The sequence below is a fragment of the Dermacentor silvarum genome, chromosome 4, assembly GCF_013339745.2.
Source record: "Dermacentor silvarum isolate Dsil-2018 chromosome 4, BIME_Dsil_1.4, whole genome shotgun sequence".
Lineage (NCBI taxonomy): Eukaryota > Metazoa > Arthropoda > Arachnida > Ixodida > Ixodidae > Dermacentor > Dermacentor silvarum.
The window spans coordinates 225,214,746-225,233,820 of record NC_051157.2 but is presented as its reverse complement, the minus strand read 5'-3'; positions in this window follow the sequence as shown (position 1 = coordinate 225,233,820).

Below are 19,075 nucleotides of genomic sequence, written 5' to 3'. Positions count from 1 at the left end.
CCTTTTGTCCTGATCGCTCACCCACGCCTACCCGCCGCTCACCATCTCCACGTCGTCGCTCGCTTTCTCCGATGCGTCGCCGTGCCGGACCCACCGGGCAGGAAAACTGATGGCCGCAGTTCCCGAGGCACGAACTGCGTCTACGTCGAAATGCTCAAGCCCTCGTCCCTCTCCAGCCAACGTAATTGAAGTGTATGTCGAAGGAGTCGCCGTTCTGGCACTTGTCGATACAGGAGCCGCAGAGTCTGTAATTTCCGCCAAACTCTGTCGCATACTAAAAAAAAGTTCTGACGCCTTTATCCGACCTCTCCCTTCGAACCGCGACCGCATAAAACATTACGCCTCTGGCTGCCTGTACTGTGCGAGTCTTCATTCAAGGAGTTCTGTATACCGTCGAATTCGTCGTGCTGCCCTCGTGTTCCCATGACATTATATTAGGCTGGGACTTCCTTGCAACTAACAACGCCGTTATTGACTGTTGCCACGCCGAACTTTAACTTTCTTCGCTTCACGATTTTGAGTCAATCGACGACCACCCTTCTAGTCATAAACTGTTTGTGTCCGAAGACAATGCCGTTCCTCCGTGCTCTTTGCTTGTCCCTGTGTCGTGCGCCGCTATTTCTGAGGGCACTGTTCTCTTTACGCCCTCTAAAGTTTTCCTTCGGCGCAAATGTTCTCCGCTGCCCTTTGCTCTCCTTACTCTTCGCAGTGGCGCCACGAAGATGCTCGTCGACAAACCCACGGCGTGCCCTTTACCTTTATTTCATGGCGAATGCCTAGGCCTTGTTCAGCCGGTCGACACCTTTTGCATCTTTGATGCTCCTGCGACTTCTGCTCCTACGGACCTTAGCGCACTTTCTTGTGACCCCGCGGTTGATCAGTCCCTCCTCGACACTTTCAACCGCTCCATCGACGATGAAACGTCATCTTCACAAAGAAGCCAGCTGCTCACTCTGCTGCAGAAGTTCCGCGCCTCTTTTGACAGCCCTTCTTCCGGTTTGGGTCGCACATCAACCGTTTTTCACCAGATAGATACCGGCAGTCATGCACCTCTACGGCAACGCCCTTATCGGGTATCCGCCTCGGAGCCAGGTTGACGACATGCTCAAGCGCGGCGTTGTACAGCCTTCGAGCAGTCCCTGGGCGTCACCGGTCGTTCTTGCTAAGAAAAAGGATGGCTCTATTCGGTTCTGCGTCGATTACTGACGTCTGAACAAGATAACGCGCAAGGACGTTTACCCGTTACCGCGCATCGACGACGCCCTCGACTGTTTGCAGGGAGCGGAGTTCTTTTCTTCGCTGGATTTACGTTCCGGATACTGGCAAGTCCCTATGGCACCATCTGATCGACATAAAACAGCATTTGTGACACCTGACGGATTATATGAATTTACCGTGAAGCCTTTCGGCCTGTGTAACGCTCCAGCCACTTTTGAGAGGATGATGGATAATATTTTACGCGGCCTCAAACGGAACACATGTCTCTGCTACCTGGACGACGTCGTTGTCTTTTCCGCTGATTTCCATACATATCTCAGCCGTCTCGAGCACGTTCTGAAATGTCTCACTGACGCGGGACTTCAGCTCAACTTAAAAAAATGTCGTTTTGGTGCCCGAAAGCTCACCATTCTTGACCACGTTGTCTCGCGAGACGGCATTCTTCCGGACCCAGCCAAGCTCCGCGCCGTCGCTGACTTTCCAAAACCGACGAAGTTAAAGGAGCTTCGAAGTTTCGTTGGTTTATGCTCGTATTTCCGACGTTTCATTCCAAATTTCGCATCCATAAGTGCACCCCTGACAGACCTTCTAAGCGGCGACAACGAACTTTCCGCTTGGTCACCCGCCTGCGATGACGCCTTCACGAAATTGCGCCGCCTGCTAACCTCGCAACCTATCCTCCGTCACTTCGACCCTGCCGCCCCCACCGAGGTCCACACCGATGCCAGCGGCGTCGGACTCGGTGCCGTACTCGCGCAACGGAAGGCGGGGTTCGATGAATATGTCCTCGCCTACGCGAGCCGAACTATGACGAAAGCCGAGGCTAATTACTCGGTTACAGAGAAAGAGTGTTTAGCCATTATTTGGGCCCTTGGGAAATTCCGCCCTTATTTCTATGGTCACACTTTCGACGTCATCACTGACCACCACGCCCTTTGTTGGCACTCCACCCTCAAGGACCCATCTGGCCGACTTGCTCGCTGGGCCCTTAAGCTACAGGAGTACGACATCCGCGTTCTTTACCGTTCTGGCCGCAAACACACGGACGCTGACGCCCTTTCTCGATCACCGGTCGCAGCTGACAACGCTTGTCTATCCGCCCTTGAGCCCGCATTTACATCACATGCACTGCACAACATGCCGTCGGAGCAGCGCAAGGATCCCTGGATCAGTGCTCTCATCACCATCCTTTCTGATCCATCCACCTCTTCCCCATCTCGCGCTCTTCGCCACCAGGCTACCCACTTCTGCATTCGCGATGGCCTTCTTTATCGTCGTAATTACCTTTCTGACGGACGCAAGTGGCTACTTGTGATACCCCGACATCTCCGTGACCTTATCTGCGACGCTTTCCACGCCGACCCGCAGTGCGCACGTGCCGGCCTCTTCAAGACCTACGCTCGACTACGCCTCCGATTTTATTGGCGCGGCATGTATAACTACGTGCGAAAGTTCGTTCGCTCCTGTACTCAGTGCCAACGCCGTAAATTACCTCCCGGACAAGTCTACCCATCACAACCCAGAAACCCAACCCAACAGAAAAATTTAATCGCAGTATGACTGATACACAACAAAGCAAAGGATAAAACATCACCCACGCTGTCATCAATGTTCATGTCTATATTTCAATGTGGATGTTTTAGCAGGGAAGATGTCATTATAATAAATGTGATAATATCACAAAAGCAAAAGGGCAAGGGTCCTTGCATTTTGAACTGACAAATGTGCTTTACTATGCTTCAGCATAATATACAACGTGTTTTGCAGTGATGCACACTAATAGCGGCAAGAGTGAACCTATCACGTAGGGCTTCGGCAAACTACGGTGGACGTGTCCTGCATTGAGGTTTCTTCTGTATCGCGGCAAAGCACATTGATAGTGACAAGAGCTAACTTGGCATGCAAAGATTTAGCCAACAAAAGTTGTCGAAACATTATCCTGCGGCGAAAATATGCGTTGTTGAGACGAGAACGTGGAGACTTGTAGGGTTCGTCGCTGACTGAATCCCTACACTCATGATTCGCGTGAACCCTTCCCACTATCGGTATGCTTCACTGTAATACACAAATATGTTGCGGTGATATAACACTGGACGAACAGGCTGGTGCAAACGTTTCGACATGAGAGCTTGCCTTCATCAGGGCACATAGGCGTATCTACCGGGGGGTGGGGGGGCAAGGGGGCCACTTGCCCCCCCCCCCCCCTGTCAAACGTGGGAGGGGGGGGGCGCAGTATGCCATTTGCGGGCTCGTTCCTGAAGGCTGCCTGGTGGAAAGTCCAACAAAACTACAACTGAAGCTAAATTTTCCTTCTTAATAGAGTAGCAGTAATGCTTTTCTTTACTGCGTATCCCCTGCTTGGAGAGTGAGAATTGTCTTTTTTGCCTCCTCGGGACGCGCTGTAGCGGAGGACATGCGGGATTCTCCATAAACGCTCGCGCTGTGTAGAAGGTCTGGCGATGGGCAGTTTCCACCCTAACAAATGTCAGCTTGTGCCATTTTCATCATGCCCAGTGTTTTGAGACCACTATATCCGTATTTGAAAACACAATCAGCTTATTTACCCTGCGGGTGAGGGGGAGGTCAGGATAACGTATTTTGATCAGCCGTGCCCAACGACTGGTGTGGTTTACGGCATGGAATTGTTGAATTTTCTAATGCTGGAACTATTTATTCTCTGTCCGGAGAGAGCCGACGTAGCGTTGCAGTCTGAATATTTAATCACCATCAAAAAGTCTAATCAAGCCTTTTACAGGTATAGCTGTCAAGTTTCACTGTGTAATCATGACTTATTGTAGATATGTTCGTCAAAGTGATCTTGGTCGAACGTGCAGAGCCATTTAAATACCAATAGAACACGGACTTGAAAAAGTGACTTTTGACCTTGTCGATTTCATTTTCAGGCCGTTTCTAAGTAAGGGCTACACTATTGAGGGCCACTATTTGGTGGCGTGTATTGAAAATTTGCACTGTGTAGGTTGCTTATGTGCTCTGAAAACAGTTACTGAATAGTCTCTTTCTCCAAACTTTTGTGCGTTATACACGACATTTAGTTGTTTTCCCCTAGTATCCACGGTAAACTATCCGGGGCATGGTGTTTTTATTTATTCGAAGTACGAAGAAATGTTCTGAGTGACGAGCAATAAATGTTTATTCTGTGTAGGTTTATTACAGTCTTTGTAGAAAGTTATTCATTTGGAGCATTCCAGGGAGTCATACTGCCGCTAATCGAAATGTTTCCCAGACTCCTAAAGCAACAGCACGAGAGACGGTTGAAATTTCTTGTAGATGAGATAATTTTAAGCGCAATGCATTTCGAAACATTCACTTTCCTGCTTTTAATACAAATGTTGCAGATATTTACTAAACCCTTGTTTTCCCATCTGTTTTCGTGCATCATGCGAGATTCGTAGTTTATTTCTCCGGTGTTCTCTGTGAGCTAAACAAGGCCTGGTATGGGCAATCTGTACGCAATGTTTGAAATGGGTGGGTTAAATGCGCATTTCCCAGTAGAATACTTCTGCAAGTAGTCTATCGCATTATTAGTCTGTTTTACGAGCGGTGTAAAATTTGGACGGCTGCACTGGCTTAATTACAACTACAACTGAGGTCAAAATTTTGCGAAAGGGAACAATACGACAAGTTTATGTGTGATGGTACAAGCGTGTTGATCAAACACAGGTTTAAAAGAAATGTCACCAATTGTTCAGAAGTATCACGCTGCTGCTAGGTTTTCCAATGTCCCAAGAGAACTCCGAGTTTTAGATATTCTCTACTTTGAAGAAATAGGCGGACTTTAGGTGCAATTTGTTGCGTAGTTTTAACGCTTTTGGCTTACTTAGAAGGGTTACCAATAATTATTGAATCCTCATATTTTATTTATTTTTACTTTTCATGCATAATATAATAGAACCGCCTGGCGTCCTCACTGAACTAAAGGAGGCAGCTTCGTTTTCTTTGGTGACTGTAAGGACAAGTTAATTGGTGATGTGTAGGTGAAGTTCATAGTAGATGAGTAATTGGGGCTTTCGCAATACACAACATATCCAAGCACTCTAGAATGTTATGAGCGTGACTAACGAGCGGGGAAGAATTGAGCCCGCTGCCCTGGCAGAACTATAAAAGCCACCAAGACCAAATTTAGCCGAAATTGGTGGTATGCTATGGAAACTCCATGTGCGAAGTTAAATGTGGTTGCATCATACACAGCCTTTGTAAAAAAATTTCTTATTCCAGTGCTAAAGCATGTCATGTGCTATGCTTCTCAGTATCCCGACATATCTATAGGTTACAGAAGGTTCTCTACTTTGAAGAAATAGGCGGACTTTAGGTGCAATTTGTCGCGTAGTTTTAACGTTTTTGGCTTACTTAGAAGGGTTACCAATAATTATTGAATCCTCATATTTTATTTATGTTTACTTTTTCATGCATAATATAATAGAACCACCTGGCGTCCTCACTGAACTAAATGAGGCGGCTTCGTTTTATTTGGTGACTGTAAGGACAAGTTAATTGGTGATGTGTGGAAATGGGAGGGGGGACATGGACAAAATTTTTACGTTCCTGATCTAGCGAGAAGTGTTGCGAACCGTATTTTTTCTGTTACTATTTTCAGGCGCCATAACACGTTCAGACTTGGTTTCAGTATGTCCTCGGTGAAATACATTTTGTTTATATTTGGCGAAAGTAGAGAGCGTGTTATGGCCAATGTGTAGGTAAACCTTAAAGACAGGGGACTAATTATGACATTTGCCGTAAATTACGCATGCAATTGATCTGGAGCTTAATGAATGTGTTTTGCGAACAAAGAATTTATCTCGTAGCTCTGGCAGAACTGCTAACTCAACCGATATCAAATCTAGCGGTAATGGAGTAAGGAGGGTGAGGGGAGGAGGCAGGGAGGGAGGGAGAGGGGGCACCATGGTAAATGTTATGGCGAAGTAACATGTGTTGAAGAATTACTGGCTTTTTAAAAATTCCCGGCAAGAAGTGCTCCAAAGGATTACTTGCGGGCAAAGCTTCAAATGGTACAGTCATATACGAGCAACTCTTTAATGTATGCAATATAATTACAAGAAATTGAAAGTTTTATTGCAACTGTTCGAAAGAAACAGCTTCGCTGGAAATCGGGTTGTCGCACACATCTGCTGTCATTTTTTTCTAGTGAACAGTGCAAGTAATTTATGTTTATTGTACTGCGTTGCGTGGAACTCCGACAATACTATTACCTAAACTAGTGATACATTTAGGCTGTAATCTTAAATACGAAGTACGTTTAATCATTAATATTGTTTGTAGCAAATGTACATTTCGCAGTGGCGCACCGACGGGGGGGGGGGTATTCGGGGGTTGTAACCCCCCCCTCCCCTGAGGCCGACTTAACCCCCCCTTTTGTTTAACCCCTTTTCTTTCCTTACGCATTTGAGTACTGCAACTCAGATGCAAGACGCGCAATCGTCTGCACACTCGCAAAAAGCGCCTTTTTTGACAATTGCCCGTGAAGAAATCGAAATTAGTGCTGTTTAGATGGTATTGGCAAACTGTCAACCCCCCCCCCCCCCCTTGCAGAGATCCTGGGTGCGCTACTGAAATTTTGTATGTGCGCTCTACTGCTGCTACTGGGCGAGATCCTAGACATCTGTGAGAAAGTCATTGCCCACGTGTTAGCCAGCGGTTTTTGAGTGGTGGCGCTGGTTAACACTCCCAGGGTTAGTTCTAGTTGTAAAACATAAATACCCCAGAAAGTGGATGGGAAAACGGCTCCGCGGTAGCTCAATGGTGAGAGTATCGCACGCGTAATGCGAAGACATGGGTTCGTTCCCCACCTGCGGACAGTTGTTTTTTCATCCATTTTCATTTCCATTAATTTATCATTTCTTTAATTCAATTAGTAAAGTACAATTAAGTTCCCCTACGTTGTCCTTGGCGTTAATGTTCGTTGGCTTCTTATGATTTATAAAAATCGGGTCCCTCGGTTTCCTTTCTTCTCGTTCTATATATATATATATATATATATATATATATATTGTAAAGGAGAAACACAGAGACAGCAACCGTTCCTGGGCCATCTGTTCTATTCTCTTCCTCCTCGTCTTTTCTTCCAGCGCCCGCCTTGCGAGTGCCCGCGGCCAAATTCCCTTCATCTTAACACTCGGCCACGCTGCAAGTTTCCGGCGCGGTTGCAACAAAGCAACTTGTCTAGGGTGTGACGTCGTCGTTGGTGAGCTGTACAGCGCGCAACCAGCTTCTCTAGTGGGCGGCACTGGCTGTTGCGAGGTGGTCGCAGGCCTTGCCGGCTGTTGTTGGAAAAAGATGACCACACATTGTCCGATAAAGTAGACCGGAACCTTGTCGGCCGCTGACGATTGCTTGAACGCCAAACCCTGCCCACTGCAGGGTAGCAGGAATCGGAACTTGCCTCCGCCACTGCTGCTGGAACCACGAGGTGTTGGCGCTGTTTGCTGCTGAACACTAGAAGATGCCAAAGTGCTGCAACTGCTCCCCTGGTGTGGTCGTGTCTTCGGGTAACAGGCATCCTGCAGTGAAGGCTGTCTTGTGATGCCTCCCTTGCGACCTTGTATAACTTACACTCCCGAAGACGATGACGGCACCGGGTGGAGGGTGCCTGCACGGGGGTCTGCTGCAGCCCAGGCAGGTGTTGCACAGGGTTCTGGGCGGTCCTGGCCTGAATGGAGTGCAGATTTGATCACTGCTTTCGGTCCGCTCAGGTATGTCTGCGAAGAGCCCGGCCAGCACTGCTCTGCGGCTGGAGCTTCTCAGGAGCACCACCTTGGCGCGGCAGTAGCACCCAGTAACGCTTCGCCAGAGAGGCCTGCAGGCTGCCCCACCGCAGAAGCCGGCTCCCCGAGTGTCGTCATCAGCCCCATCGCAGACGGTGGGAAGAGCACGGCGACTGCCGCTCCCGCTTCGAGTCACCACCAAGCGGCAGATCACAAACCGGCATCATCGGCTCCACCACATCCCATAAACACGCAGCAGAACACCGCCACTACTTCGACTTGGTATTCTTCCGAAACCCGGGACTTGGCACCCGGGCAGGTTTTGGCAGATTGCCTCGCCACATGCCCCACTGTAGACCCAGAGTGCTAGCCAGTTTTACCACCATGGGTCTCGGACTCTACGTCGATCACTGACGACACTTTATCATCACCTCCAGAGACCGAGCCCACTTTTGGTCTACAGCCGTCAGTGAAACGGCTCCTAAACACAACAACGCCTGGGCGCATGGAGGCGCCGACGGGGGGCCTACGACTTCAGGAACACAACCTATCCACGGATCGTGGCAGGGATATGCCCATCGTTGCATGTCCACGCAGTCGTTGGCCGAATTCGCTGCCTTTCACAGCGCACTGAGGGAGGCCCCGCTGAAGGTCATCATTAGCCGAGACCTGCACGCACGCAAACGACGCGCAACACGCGTAAGACACTGAAGAAGCTCGCGAGGGCTCAGCATAGCAGCGTCGTGTCATTGTCCAGCATCTCCTGCCTTACGTGTGCATCTGCAACGGTATAATCGACGGTGAGACCTGCGACGAACGCGCAACAGTCGGTGCCACCCGCCAGAGAAGCTGGCTGTCCGCTGGACGGCTCACCAACAACGACCTCACTCCCTGAACAAGTTGCCTGGTTGCAAGCGCACCGCAAACTTGCAGCGTGGCCGAGTGTGAAGACGAAGTGAACTTGGCCTCGGGCGCTCCCAAAGCGGGCGCCAAGAGAAGGAAGACGAGGAGGCACAGAATAGAACAGCCGGCCCAGGAACGGGTGCTGTCTTTGTGTCTCGCTGATTCCTTTACACTTTAATGAATGATACAGACACAGAGACAGCACCCGTCCCTGGGCCGGCTGTTCTATTATCGGTTTCGTCCTCGTCTTCTCCTCGTTCGCCCCCTAGCACCCGGTGTCCGAGCGCCCGAGCCCAAGTGCATCTTTACACTCGGCCACGCTGCAAGTTTCCGGCATGCCTTACAAACACGTCACTTAACATGGAGGCAACCTGTTAAGTGTGTGAAGTCGTCGTTGGTGAGCCGTTCAATGCCATCCAGCTTCTCTGGCGGGCGGCACTGGCTGTTGCGCGCTGGTCGTAGATCTTGCCGACGATTATTCTGCCGCTCAGCGTTGTCAATTTCGGGCGAAGTTGAAGAGATTCCCTTAAAGGGTGCTCCGTTGGTTATTGTGATTGGTGCTACCAGTCTTCCCCTCCTCTCCTCAGGTTTTCGAGGCCTATCACAGGAAGACTTTGAGAGGCTGTCCACGGATGGTGGTGCTCTGATTGACTTGAGGGCACAGTCGTAGCCATTCTGAAGCGGTGCTTCGTTGCAGTGGCCACTGTGCCTTGGGCGCCACACTGACCCTGAAGAGAGTACCTTGACACCTGCATCGATGCTACGCTTAACAGTGACAGCGCCGACAGGTGCAGCAGGGGCGTTCTCGGAAATAGGCGATCGTGGTAATGGATGGCTCTGGTCAATGGCAGCTGACGCTTGCCTGAACGCCAAATCATGATCTCTGCTAGCAGGAATCAGAACTGAAGGATTGCCACCGCCACTGCTGCTGGAACCACAAGGTATTGGGGCTGGTAGCTGCTGAATACTAGAAGATACCGAAGTGCTGCACGGCTCCCCTGGTGTGGTGGTGGCTTCGGACAGCAGGCATCCTGCAGTGAAGGTTGTCTTGTGATGCCTCTCTTGAGACCTGACATTCCCGAAGACGAGGACGACGACAGCACCGAGTAGAGTGGGCCTGCACGCGGCAGCTGCTGCAACTGAGGGAGGATGATTGCAGGACTTTGGGCCAATCGGTCCAATCCCGGGTCGGGTTCTCACTGCTTGAGACGTAAGTCTAACGCCATCTCGTAGACGGGCTGGTGGGCCATCTCGTTGGTGGACGGTACACCCTTTGCGGCAGGGGTGGCGTGTGCTGGAGTGGGGCTTTTGTTGCGATTATCCTCGGCCGTCAGCTGCCGTAGAGCCACGGCGGCTGGGTCCGTGTCCCAAGAGTCGCCGTACTCCAGATTTCCCGCATCGTCGTCGCATGCGTCTGCTTCCGCCGCCACTGCGGATGCAGATTCATCCGCTGTCTTGGAGGCCTTGCTGCTGGGTACGCTATGGAAAGCGGAGGACGCCGACGTGCAAATGCTCGAACCGGAGGCCTGTCACTGATGCGGGGGCGGCTGAGCTATAGACTCGCTGCCGCTGTTGCTGAACCGTTGGTTCTCGGCCGTGATCGTCCACGACGACGAGCCGCAGCTGATCCTTGGGGATGTAGGGGACGCGCAGGCATAAGGAAGCGGGCGGTTACTAGGTGGTTCTATCGGAAACGGGATACTAGAGGAAGCGGTGGTCACCATGCGCTTCCCATCGTCTGGGGTGAAGCAGACGGTGTCCCCCGGCGAGCCGGCGTCTGCGGCGAGGCAGCCTGCGGACCGCTCTGTCGACGCGTTGCTGGGTACACCGGCCGAAGCATCGAAGCAGTGGCTCGCCGGAGTGCCGTGCGCAGAACTTCGCTGGTTGGACTCACCGCAGGCAGAAGGTAGCTGACCGAAAGCAGCTATTAGAGCTGCACTCCATTCAGGCCAGGACCGCTGTTTGATGCCTTCGTAGTTTTCCCATGCCTTGGCGGCACCTCAAAGTCGCGCCGCTGCAACCAACCATATCGTGTTGTCGGGCCAGGCATGGCGTGCGCCAAGCGCGTTGGCGGCTTGCAACCACAAAATGGGGTCATTCTGAAATCCATGGAACTCCGGTAGTTCGGACGCAGCAGGGGATCGAAAGGCTACTAGAGGAAAACCGGAAGTGGCTGAAACGATGTAGTCCAGCTGCTATGACAGCAGCGAGATGGCTCGCATGACGTCGGTTAAGCTGCCGGTTGAGCCGCCCGTTGAGGCAGGGGCGGAACCCGCGCACCCTGAGGCGGCGGCAGCGGCCGCAGTACTCGCGTCAGCCGGACTAGTGGCCAAGGGAGCGTGAACGGCATCCGTTGAGCCAGAGCTGGTGACGGCCGCGGTACTCACTGTAGCCGTAAGCATGGCCAGGGGAGCATGAACAGCATACCTTGTTGGCCTAGTTGTCGATGATGTCGTGCGGCAGAGATCTAGGGCATAGGAAGCGTGAACGGCGTTCCCCGGCCGCATGAGGCACCCAGGACGGCGAGAATCCATGTCCAAAGCAGCGTGGACGGCATGCCTTGGCGGCGCGGAGATCGAGGTAGTCCCAGGTACGGCATCCATGACAAGGAAAGCGTTGACGGCGTTCCCTTGCCGAAAGGACCCTGGGCGGCAAGATGCAGGAGCTTGCTAGGCCTCTGCAGTGCGGTACTTAAGACTGCAGTGCCTTAAGGCTGGGCTTTCGTCGGCAGCATTTTAATGAATGAGAGACACAGAGACAGCACCCGTTTCTGGGCCGGCTGTTCTATTATCTGCTTCGTCCTCGTCTTCTCCTCGTTCGCCCCCTAGCACCCGGTGTCCGAGCGCCCGAGCCCAAGTGCATCTTTACACTCGGCCACGCTGCAAGTTTCCGGCATAATATCATGCCCAGCACTTCTTCGACTCCTCAGCCACGAAGGTATGCCGTCCCTGCTTCCTTGGTGGTAGAACCGGCTGTCGCGACTACCTGAACGACCGCACTGTCCATGCACACCGGCCCTGGTTCCTCGAGAAGCTGGACAAGCAACCCGGCGGAGATGAGGCTCTGTGACTTCCAGCAGCCGGCTTGCGTAAAAATACCGCCATTCCGTGGCCTTCAAGATGATGTCATTCTTTCGGTTCATACTATCAATGCCTTGGGTGATCGTCATGCTTGGCCAGACCACACAAGATGGCTGGTTGCTGCTGAATACTAGAAGATGCCGAAGCGCTGCAACTGCTCCCTTGGTGTGGTTGTGGCTTCGGGTAACAGGCATCCTGCAGCGAAGGCTGTCTTATGATGTCTCCCTTGTGACCTGGTATACGTGGCTTGCACCGACGTCACGTCCGGTCGCGGTGAGATGCCTGTCGGCCATGCTGACGCGCCACTGCCGGGCCACTGCTCGCTTACCGCCGCCTCTGTCAGCTCGCATCGTGTTGGCTCGCGACCGCTCGCAGTTTCAATATGGTTTTCTGCTCAGTCGTTGGCTGCTCCAACCATAGCGACAGCTCCAGGCTATAGAAGAAGCCTACTAACACGAACTTCTTCCGATTCCGAGGATCGTCGTAGACGGGTGCGAGCGCTCTAAGACGCTCAGCACAAATCGGCGCACGTTGTGGCTGGCTCGCATTAATCGAGCCGATCTGGACCCCCAGAACCCCAATTTACGTGTGTGCGGAGCGTACTTCGTGACAGGTAAGGGGCTTGTGCCGTGAACTAAATGTTCGCGAAAACGTGGGAAGCAAGGACTATGCTCTGAAGAAGTGAATGTTTTTGATTCGCATGGACGCCATCCGATTTTTTTCGATAGCACGAACCCAGACTGGGCCCCGTCGCTGCATCTCGGCTACAGCATTAGGCAAGCAGATGCGGATCGCTACGAGCGCAGCGAGCTACGACGGCAGAGAAACTGACGGCAGAGAAAAACGGCCGTATGCACACCAGATAACCTGGCCGCGAATAGAGCAGTGTAAAAGAACAGGCATTGTTTATCTTCATTACTGTATTTACAGTGGAAATCAGACTAATCGGGGCGGAATTTGAAATTTGTAGCGTTTGCTGACATGCTCGGTAAATTTTGGTACGCGGGCGTCATTGAAGTTTGCCCGCCATCTGAAAACGGTGCCACCACATTCAGATGCACGATTTATTTTTCACTCCGCGTAAATCACAACAATGGCAGGCTATTTTTCGAGAAACGTGCCAGAAAAGGTTCTTGAGCTCACCTCTCCGAGGAGAAGCACCTTTTCGTCTCGTAAACGCATTGCAGAGAGGCTTCTCGCCCACCCGCTGGTGAAATAGTTGTGTGCTTCCATTCATTTGAAATCTTTCATTTCTTCCAACGTCACAAAGCTGGAGGAGTAAACTAGATAATTTACGATATCCCCGTGGGTCACTTCAGGGAACACATTCACGTCGATCGTCGTGTCGACGCCCGGTCGCAGCGAGTACGGGTCCATACTGTCGCACATTTGCACCTTTTCTTCATAGCGTACGCGCGCCGATCCCACAAATTCAGAGTAATAGCCTGCACTCAGTGGCTCACGTCTCTGGGGAGGAGACATCGTTCCCGAATAGATAAGAAAACAATTCACAGCGTATCGGGAGCGGTCAGGCGTCACAGGCAAGGCACTTGTCGGTACGGACTGGACGGACGGACAGCTGCGAAACGAAGAATGGGTCGCCAGCATGGACGCTGGCGCTTCATTGGGGCGGAAGTGACGTCCCGTGCAAGCCATGTATAACTGACACTCCCGAAGACGAGGACGATGCCGGCACCGGGTGGAGGGGGCCTGCACGCGGCTGCTGCTGTAGCCCAGGGAGGAGTTGCACAGGGCTCTGGGCCATTTGGTCCAAGCCCTGGTCGGGCACTCGCTGCTCGTCACGCAAGTCTATCGCCGTCTCGTAGATGTGCCGCTGGCGGGCAATCGCGTCGGCGGACGAAGCCCTCCCTGCAGCAGGGGTGGCGTGTGCTGGAGTGGGGCTTCTGTTGCGCTGCTCGTCGGCCCTCAGCAGCCGCAGCGCCACGGCGGCTGGGCCGATGTCCCAAGAGTCGCAGTACCGCACATCACCCGCGTCGACGCCGCATGTCTCTGTTGCCGACGCTGCTGCTGATGCAGATCATCCACTATCTTGGAGGCATTGCTGCCGGGTTCGCTATGGATGTTGGAGGAAGCCGACATGGAGCTCGAATCGGAGGCCTGTGACTGCTGCGGTGGCGGCTGAGGGCTCGACTCGCTGCCGCTGTTGTTGAACCGTTAGTTCTCGGCCGCGATCTTCGACGACGACGAGCCGAAGCTGATGTTTGGGGATGAAGGGGCCGCTCAGGCATAAGGAAGCGGGCCGAAAGCAACTATCAGAGCTGCGCTCCATTCAGGCCTTGACTGCTGCTTGATACCTGCGAAGTTGTCCCAAGCCTTTGCAGCACCGCAAAGTCGTTTTGCTGCAATCGGCCATCTTGTGCGGTCTGGCCAAGCATGATGATCACCCAAGGCATTGATAGCATGAACCCAAAGGATGACGTTATCTTGAAAGCCGTGAAACGGAGGTATTTTTACGCAAGCCGGCTGCTGGAAGTCGCTGCGCCTCATCTCCGCCAGGTTTCTTGTCCGAATTCTCGAGGAACCTGGTGGAGATGCGGTCGTTGTGGTAGTCGCGACAGCCGGTTCTACCACCAAGGAAGCAGGGACGGCATACCTTGGTGGCTGAGGAGTCGAAGAACTGCCGGGCATGATATTCTCGCCAAGGGAAACGTGGACGGCGTTCCCAGGCAGGACGGGTCCAAGATGGAGGGGCCGATGCGCTGTCTCAGTGTGAGGTGCCACCGCGAAACCGCTAACGGATACGAAGGTGTTCGTCATAACCTCGAACTGTTGTTTCAGCTTGGCGATGGCTTAAACGACATCACAAGTAGAGCTGCCGAGGAAGCTTGGACGCCCTACCCGCGCGGTGCGGTGGTTGCTTGCGACGGTGGTAGTGTGGCTGGATCCATAACCGAGGAAGCGTGGACGGCATCCCTTGCTGGCTGAGATTGCGATGATTTCATGGGGCAGTGATCCAGAGCACGGGAAGCGTGGACGGCGTTCCCTGGCCACAGGAGGCACCCACGACGGCGAGGATGCATGTCCAAGGCAGCGTGAACGGTATGCCATGGGGGCTTGGAGATCCAGGTAGGCCCAGGTGCGGCATCTATGACAAGGGAAGCGTTGACGGCGTTCCCTCGCCAGAAGGACCCTGGACGTCGAGATGCCGGAGGACGCAAAGCCTTCGCAGCACGTTGCTTCAGGCTGGAGAGCCTTAAGACTGCTTTCGGCGGCTGCACCATTGTAAAGGAGAGCCAGAGACAGCACCCGTTCCTGGGCCAGCTGTTCTATTCTCTCTTCATCCTCGTCTTCTCTTCCAGCGCCCGCCTTGCGAGCGCAAGCGGCCAAGTTCACTTCGTCTTTGCAATGTATATATATATATATATATAGAGAGAGAGAGAGAGAGGGAGAGGGAGAGAGAGATACAGAGGTCAGATTTTTTGCGGTCGCCCCCCTCCCCCCCACTCGAGAAATGGTTGGCACGCCAGGGAAGGTACGCCAGGGTTAATTGGTACGCCAGGGAAGGCATGGAGCGCAATGCTCCACTGAGAATAATCACAGATTCTCAGGCCGCATGCAGGAACTATCTAAAGGGGAAAGGGCGGCAGGAAGGCACACCGGATACTTACCGAAATCAGCGGGAACTCAACGTCAGGTATATCCAAACAATAACTTGGGCCCCGGGACAAGAGGGTGTTACTGGAAACCGCGATGCAAATCAGGTGGCTCGAGGTTTCACTAATTACCGAGCTGCCAATGGCAACATCGTAGAGGACCTAACAACCAACGATCCCAGTTATAAATCAATATTACAATACTACAGGGAATTGAGAAGACTCTACCCAGCACCGCACAAGAACCTTTCAGCCATGGACTCTGCGACGTTACGTAGGCCTCAAACGAATACATGTACAAACCTTCATAGATTGCATGTACACAACGCAACAGCCTACAAAGACATATGCCGGTGGTGTGGGAGTACACCGACGCTCTACCACATTACATGGGAATGCACGGCTCACACAGAAGAGCAAGATGAGAATAACACGACTTAGAGGTGGGAGGCATTGCTATCCAGCTCTACCCTCGAGGAACAGCTCAGGCTGGTCCGGAGGGCAGAAAGTATGGCGTGGGCCAGCGGCGCCTTGGAATGGGGGCCCAAACATGCGAATTGCCCCGTTTTAGCGGCAACGAAATCTTTTGTGCAAATAAAGTTTTGTTGTTCTTCTTCGGCTCACTGGTCCCGATGAAACGTTCCAATCACTAACAAATTCTGTAGTTTCTGCAATATTTGACAATATGCTCGGTGTAAAAGTATCAACAGTTGAAAGAATTTACCGAATCGGACAAATGAAGTGAAACAAAAATAGGCCAGTTGTGCTCAAACTAAGCGACGACCGTGAGAAGATTTACGTACTCAGAAACTGTTCTAAGCTAAAAGAAAAAGAAATCTCAATTGTAGAAGACTTTTCTGCGGAAACTAGGCAAACAAGCAGGCATCCATGAGAAAGCACTGCAAATATCAGAAAGGGTGGCGAGAAAGTGAAGCTTGTACATGACAAAATCATCATAAACGGAGAGATGTATGCCTGGGATACTGCTGTAATGAAAAGAATTCCCGTTTTAGCATCCACCAAAAAATCTAGAAAAAACAGTGAACTTCTTCGGGCACTTAAAAAAGCTTCCATTGCATTAATTTAGACGCTCGCAGCATCGTAAACAAACTTTTCGACTTGAAAAGCATTGCAGTGGTGCATGAGCCAAATGTAATGATAATCACTGAAACTTGGTTGCACTCTGGCATCCTGGACTTCGAGATAACACCACGAGGGTACAAAATATACAGGAATGATCGAGATTCCCGGGGAGGTGGAGTCCCTTTGTTGTTTCAAGACTGTTTGCAAGTACAAAAGTTACCTGATATTGCCGGCGCTGAACGCGTCATCGCGAAAGTGTTTTTGGACGGCTTCCATCTTATAATTGCGGGTTTTTACCGCCCACCACATTGTGACGTAATATTGGATGCTCTGAATGAATTTTTAGGTACAACCCGCTTACATTGCAAGAATATTTTGCTCGCTGGTGATTTCGATGTCCCGTCATTGGACTGGTCAACTGATTTCCCTGATGCCCTTTGAACGGCAGTAGAGCATTTAACTGATATCGTTCCTTTCCACGCTCTGAGCTAGTAAAACAACCGACTCGCGCTCAAAACACATTAGATCTCTTTCTTGTAAACGACCAAGTCCTCAATCGTAATCCAAGTGACGTCATATTCCAGGGAATTTCGGATCACAGAATGGTATGCTTTACACTAGAGCTAAATTTCAGATTAAAACCATCTAAAACTAATACTAGATTCCTGAGTTCTCGCGCGCTAGTGATGTCGACATACTTGATGCCTTAGACAATAATTTTTTTTAATTTGTCTCTCTTTCAGAATCTCACGATTGATAGATTATGGTGTTTCTTTAGAAAATTTGTTCACAACTGTATCGACACTTTTGTGTGCTAAAAGCGGAAAGTTGTATGCGAAACGAATCCGTGGATGACAAGAGACCTCGTACGACTGGGGCGAAAACTAAAGCAAGTAACAAAGCAACATAAAGCACGACCCTCAATCGCTAACGCCGAAAAGCTAACCAACCTGCATCTTCAGTTTAAAACTGGTATACCGAAAGCTAAAGACTATTATCAAAATGTTGCTTTAAAAAAACTTTCTTCTGTCATCCCCAGATCGGTTCTGGCGATACTTATTACCGAAGAAAACCCACGTGTTTGGTATTTCTGTAGACGCTTTCATACTGACAGATCAACTGCCAATTGCAAAAGCACTTCACGAGTATTTTTGCTCGGCGTTCACGAACGATGATGGAAAGACATCGCGCCATAGCTATCTTAAAAGATAATTCACCCACCGGTGTAAACGAAGCAAGCGTACTGTCCTTGCTTCTTGACCTTGATGTAAAAAACTGTCTGCTCCACTGGGGTGGAGATGGAAGACCAGCGAAGCTGTACTATGGTGGGAATTATGTATTTCCAATTATGCACACACATAGACTCACGCTCCTAACAGATCCCACTTCAGCCACACGGGTAGGTAACTCGGTTACGTGCGATAGCGCCCCGGACCTCACGATGGTTAGGCACGCGGGACAACCCACGTGGACTAACCTAGGTGAGAATCTGGGCAGTGATCATTACATTATACAGACGATCGTAAACGTCTCTAGAAACAAAATTAGACAGTTTCGCATTATGGACTGGGATCGTTTTCGGACTGGGATCAAACGACACTCACTACGAAACCCTAGCAGAACTCCTCGTACGACTCAAAGAGGACGTTGCCAATTCGACTCAGGACGTTGAAACCGAACTGGAGGTCGAGCGCATGGATAGCTGGCTAGCTCCCCTACTCAAAGCTAAAAAATCACTGCAAGCGAAATAGCGCACGCAAAAGCTCAATCGTAACCTTCGTAAAAAGATACCTGAACTCAATCGTCAAATCGAGGAACATTGTCGTAATCTACAGCGTCAACACTGGGACGAAGTGTGTAACACGGTTGATGGTCAAATGAGAAACGGGGCCAAATAGAATCTGTTAAAACACTTACTAGGTGACAAACCATCGAAAGCATCCCAACAACTCACGATAGGCAGGCTAATCCACAAACTCAAAATCTCGGGTAAGACCGACCCTAAAATCACCGACGAGCTAGCTACGCGTTACCTATGTACCGAACTTAGCTCCCCATCTGATTACCCGCCTGCCCGGACTCTACGGAGGAGGATCCGCTAGGATCCCCCTTCACTTGCGCTGAGGTTAAGGCGGTCCTCTCCGAACTCAACTGCCGCTCGGCCCCGGGTCCCGACGGCATACAGAATAAACTTCTTAAAAATTTCGCCAAGGAGGACATATAACTTCTCACCGAGCACATTAACAAAATCTGGGAGGTAGGTAACGTCCCGCCTGCATGGCGCGAGGCAACCGTCATACTTATCCCTAAGCCGGGTAAACCCTTAGCACTAGGCTCACTTCGTCCCATCTCGCTCACGTCCTGCGTGGGTAAGGTGGCCGAACACGTAATCCTCAAGCGAGGCACGAAATTCGTAGAGGAGTGTCAGATTCTACCA